Genomic DNA, 5,793 nt, shown 5'->3' with positions numbered 1-5,793 from the left:
ACGAGGCGGCATCCTCAAGCCTCGGCACAATCGTCATAAACGTCAAGCCAGGGAAGATGGTGCCAAGTTCAGCGGCCCCAAGTCGGGTCAGCGAAAAAAGAATAGCTCAGGCCCATCCGGCCCAAGCAGCATACTCGACCAACCATGCGAAATTCATGGTACCCCTAGAAGGGCGGCCAAGCACACAAATAGAGAATGCCGGATCCTCAAAACAAAACGGCCGGTCACGCGCCGGACACAATGAAGGGAGGTTTTCCACAATGAAAGACCAATCAAACATGGCGAAGTCAAAAGAAGATCTTCCACAGTACAAAAATACGACCGATCTTAGCCAATCACATAGACCGTCCGGACAACATCAACCACATCAATTTAATTGCACTCACTATCGACCCAACAGTTCGGGGGCTCCATCTGACACGAGCCCCCGCGGGCATAAAATTATCAGTAGCATCTTCTAAAAGATGCCAGGTGCAAAGGCCAAGTTTTATTGGCCCACCACTTTAACGGTCGTCTTCGAATCACCAAACAAATACCACGCGGAAGAATAAGTCTTCAGCACCGTCCCCTTATACAGCAATTACCACACACTACCGGGACAAGCCGCGTTGGCTAGATTCAACGAGGTACAACATTAGGCCAGTCCCACGTGACATAGTCACAATTATGGGCAGGGCCGAACCCCACCCTTAGAGTGGAACTCATAAAGCTGCTGGAATAGCGGGGTGTGCTTGTTTATCAAATTTTGATTTGGCAGCCAACTACCCAGACACCAACTAAGGAATCCGAACTACTTTATGGCATGCTAGCCTGGTTCATCTAGGCTCCAATCAGGCACCCGCAGTTCAACCACAACGGTACATACAGCTGCCTTTAAGCATTTGTCTTTATAGACTAACTTTGGCGAAGAATAGGACTGGCGACGCAGAATCAGCTCGGACGCACAAGTCAGGAACACATAAGGCAGTCTGGATACACCTCAGACCCACACACAGCCTCCTCCAGTCCGGCCACGATAGGTTCCGCCAAAAACACTCTTTTTCATAAGCATAAACCACACTCATATGCATAGACACGTCATTTTGCTACAATGCGTAGACTTAAATAACACTTCCCGGCCGTCGTTTCTCATTGATGACCTTTTGTCACAAACGGCACCCACGCCTTGTGTTATGCCCGATTATGCCAGGGGCTTCATAGCACGGCAATAAAGTTTGACCACCTTTTCGGTCGCTCGGCACCCCGAACTTATAGCACTATATGCATCAGCTCCGAATCATGTCTTGGGTCATTAGTTGGGTTTGCCCGGCTCCCATGTTTTGGTACCTTACATTCCGCTCCATCGGCTAAGGTAGCGCTGGGAGAACTACTGCGATTATGTCCCGGTTCTTCCGGACGAGCACCTCAGTAGAGAAAGCCGAAAACTGCCTGTCATGATACATCGAGAGGTGGTCAGGTGTTCGAGAGGTTGTAAAATCTTTAAAGATTTATTCCGCACAATGCCATTATAAATGCAAAGTGCGACTGATCGGCCTTCCGATCAGGCGCTGATAGAGCCCCCAGTTCGGCCTTCCGAGCACCAGGGGCTGCACCCACCATACTCGAATTCCTATGGCTAAGTGAGAGTGATAAAGCCCTATAGTCTGATTGCCTAGTTCGTAGTGAGGAACACCTCCTTAAAAGGACCCAACAATGGGATAAAGAGTGTTCAGGTATGTCCCGAACACCCCCGTACTTTTTACGTGGGGTCAGAAGCCGACGACTGGCCAACTCTCAGGATTTATATACACTAACAGCCGCACAGGAAGAACAAATGTTCAAATAAAAAAGGCAATAAATAATAAAAGTGCCTTATCCCACATTACAAAGAATGGCACGACTGCCTTCAGGGAAATATAGTGTCTTTGCTACACTTATCCGCCACAAGGCGGGCTCCTTTTAATACACCCTCATAGTATAACTCGGGCTTGCGATGCTCCTTACCCTCCGGCGGCCCTTCAGTCATCAGCTTCTCAGCATCAAGCTTCCCCCAATGCACCTTCGCACGGGCAAACGCCATGCGTGCACCCTCTATGCAGACCGATCGCTTAATAACATCAAGCCGAGGGCAAGCGCCAACAATCGGCTTCACGAGTCCGAAGTAACTGCTTGGAATTGGCTCCGCGGGCCACAGCCGGACAACCAAGTCCTTCATGGCTAGTTCGGCCGCCTGGTGCAGTTCGACCAGCTGCTTCAGCTGATCGATAAAGGGCACCAGATAATTCGGGGCCAAATACTGCGACCAGAAATCCCTCTCTGTAGACTTCTTCTCCTCGGTCCGGTAGAATTGGGCAGCATCTGATATGCTGCGAGGCAGATCCACAAACGCCCCTGGAGAAGCAAGAATTCAGCTTATCGCTTAGAGTTCCTCCCATTATCATGTAAAAATGGCCTTGAGTACAAAAGTCCTTACCAGCCGCAACCTTCCGGTCCTCCTGAATGTCCCTCAGAGCACCTTGGGCCTCTTCCCGAGCATCCTCTGCGGCTTGGAGAGCTTGGGTGAGTTTGGATTCTTTCCCTATTAGACTCTGCTCCAAGCCCTCGCTTTTCTTCACGGCCTCCAGGAGCTCTCGCTCAGCTTCAATGACCCTGGCTTCGTGCTTCTCACGAAGAGCCTGTTCGGTGGTGGCCTTATTATCGGCTTCTGTGGCGACCGGTTCTCCGGGTATTAATTCCCAGAAAATGGCCCTTGTGCTCATTAGCCCCAGGATAACTGTTAGCTGATGAGGCACCAACTTGATACAGAAATTCCAAGCAAAACACATAATATGCAGTACAAGACCATTCTGGTCTGTGAGTACAACAAAAGGTTTCTAGCGGTTTATGGCGGAAGCGGTCTGTGAAACATCAGTGTCCGTGGAACTCCATTTCCCACGGGAACAGCTGACCAGGCTAACTCCTATCTTCGCGAGGCTGCTATCACCGTTGCTTAGGTTCTGGGGCTGTCATCAAGGTCGCTCCTCTCTGCGCAAGAAATCTGGCCAAGACAATAGCCAGGGACAAGCCAGTGAGTACTTTGAATGTACTCGCAAACATTATGAACACAGGTATAATATGACAATGATGTGCTGAAAATATTTTATGCTCATGACGTCAGTCACAAAAGATAAATAAAACTCTGATGTGTGCAGGCATGTTATTTATGAATATGCAACAACATAGTAGTATTAAAATTAAGAAATAAATAACACGCATGCCACAGTCGGGCGTCTTAGCGACACCACACAAAGGGCTTTAAAAGAAATGCCACAGTCGGGCGTCTGAGCGACACCACATAAAGGGCTTTAAAAGAAATGCCACAGTCGGGCGTCTGAGCGACACCACATAAAGGGCTTTAAAAGAAATGCCACAGTCGGGCGTCTTAGTGACACCACATAAAGGGCTTTAAAAGAAATGCCACAGTCGGGCGTCTGAGCGACACCACATAAAGGGCTTTAAAAGAAATGCCACAGTCGGGCGTCTGAGCGACACCACATAAAGGGCTTTAAAAGAAATGCCACAGTCGGGCGTCTGAGCGACACCACATAAAGGGCTTTAAAAGAAATGCCACAGTCGGGCGTCTGAGCGACACCACATAAAGGGCTTTAAAAGAAATGCCACAGTCGGGCGTCTGAGCGACACCACATAAAGGGCTTTAAAATAAATGCCACAGTCGGGCGTCTGAGCGACACCACATAAAGGGCTTTAAAAGAAATGCCACAGTCGGGCGTCTGAGCGACACCACATAAAGGGCTTTAAAAGAAATGCCACAGTCGGGCGTCTGAGCGACACCACATAAAGGGCTTTAAAAGAAATGCCACAGTCGGGCGTCTGAGCGACACCACATAAAGGGCTTTAAAAGAAATGCCACAGTTGGGCGTCTGAGTGACACCACATAAAGGGCTTTAAAAGAAATGCCATAGTCGGGCGTCTGAGTGACACCACATAAAGGGCTTTAAAAGAAATGCCACAGTTGGGCGTTTGAGCGACACCACATAAAGGGCTTTAAAAGAAATGCCACAGTCGGGCGTCTTAGTGACACCACATAAAGGGCTTTAAAAGAAATGCCACAGTCGGGCGTCTGAGCGACACCACATAAAGGGCTTTAAAAGAAATGCCACAGTCGGGCATCTGAGCGACACCACATAAAGGGCTTTAAAAGAAATCACAGTGAATATCCAGGAGGTAAAACCATTCCAAGGATACTCCATATTTCAAATAATATAAAGGGTTAGTCCATAAATAAAAATAATCATAATCATCATAAATCACAAGTCACAATCCATGTTCTGGTTTAACAGTTTCTCCTCCGAAGACCGACACTAAGATCGACACTTGACCCATCCCAGACTCTAATCCTTAACCATGGACACGGCTATTCGAATAGGTTTAATCTCTGCAGAGGGTGTACTCTTTACCCACGAGTAACAGATTTCTTTAGTCCATCGGGACTAATTCCGTCTACGGTCTTTTTGTTGAAAACACACCTAACTTGCACACACCAGCTTAACTCACACGTGTTTGGAATCACCCACGACACTTGTCAAGCAAACTCTAAGTGGGGAGGCTACAACCTCGCGTAGGATGGGATCAAATTTATATTGCGCGCTCTAAGGGGTGGCCTCCCCTCTCGGTCTCAACCAGAAACACCCATGCCCCCGGACCAGGTGGCCTGCCTACCAGCTACAACCGGTATGTTCCACCATGGCCTCTCTATACGGTGTGTGCTAGAAAGAGGTTGACAACTTACTGAACCGTACTCTACTTATTGTAGAGACGAGTGGTAGTACGAAATGAGTATGGGGGTTACTAGATCAAGACTCGATCTACGGTCGACTCAGGAGGTTTAAGTATTCCCTGCATGATTAGCATAACGAATATATTTCAACCAACAGAGTCACCGCTCATATTACCTTACCATGCCATACCAGACATAACCGTCCCGACGGAGACCGGCGACAAACTCATGCCTACCCAAGGCAGAGGTTTTCCCGGGTTCCTGCCGGTATGCATGCAAGGCACATGAGGATGATTATCATCACAAGTGTGATCATTCCCAACGGCATGGAAATCATTTATATGCATTCATGCACATGATCATATCACATGAAGTAACGATTTCTCCAAAATGAGGTGGTGTTATAAACGTGTTAACGAACACACAAAAATATTATGTCGGGGTTCAGAATGCTTGCCTTCAGGTCATGGGAAGGCATGGTGCATTTCAAACTCTTGAAATATTTCTCCTCTCTTCAAAAATCCTATTTTAAATATATATATATGAATTAACACACAAAATAAAACAACACAAAAAGTTATTTAGAATTTTTTTCAAATAAATCTTAAAATAAACTAGACAATATTTGAGAGAGGTAGGAAAAGGAATTAATTTATTTGGAGTTGTATTTTAAAAGATACAGTAGGTCAAAGTTTGATCAAAATCTGTTATTTAAAATAAAACAGAAAAGAAAACGTTTCAAATAAACACTTACACGTCGAAAGCGTACTTCGGAAGTGCGCTTCCGCTTAACCCACGTGGACTGGGGCGGGGGTCACTGACAGTGGGTCCAGGGGGCCCACTGGTCAGGTTTGACCAGTCCCCTTCCCTCTTCTTCCTCTGGCCGAACAGAGGCGGGGGTTCCGGCGATCGTCACCGGCGAACGGCGGTTCTTCGCGGGCATCCGAGTGCAGGGATGGATCCGCAACTCCTAGGCGGTCCTCCCGATGGTCGTAGGGTCGCTGAGGGTGGAGGGAGTCGCCGACGGCGAGCTCCGC

Source organism: Triticum aestivum, chromosome 6B (genome assembly GCF_018294505.1).
Source record: "Triticum aestivum cultivar Chinese Spring chromosome 6B, IWGSC CS RefSeq v2.1, whole genome shotgun sequence".
NCBI classification, from domain to species: Eukaryota; Viridiplantae; Streptophyta; class Magnoliopsida; order Poales; family Poaceae; genus Triticum; species Triticum aestivum.
This window is presented reverse-complemented; position numbering follows the sequence as displayed.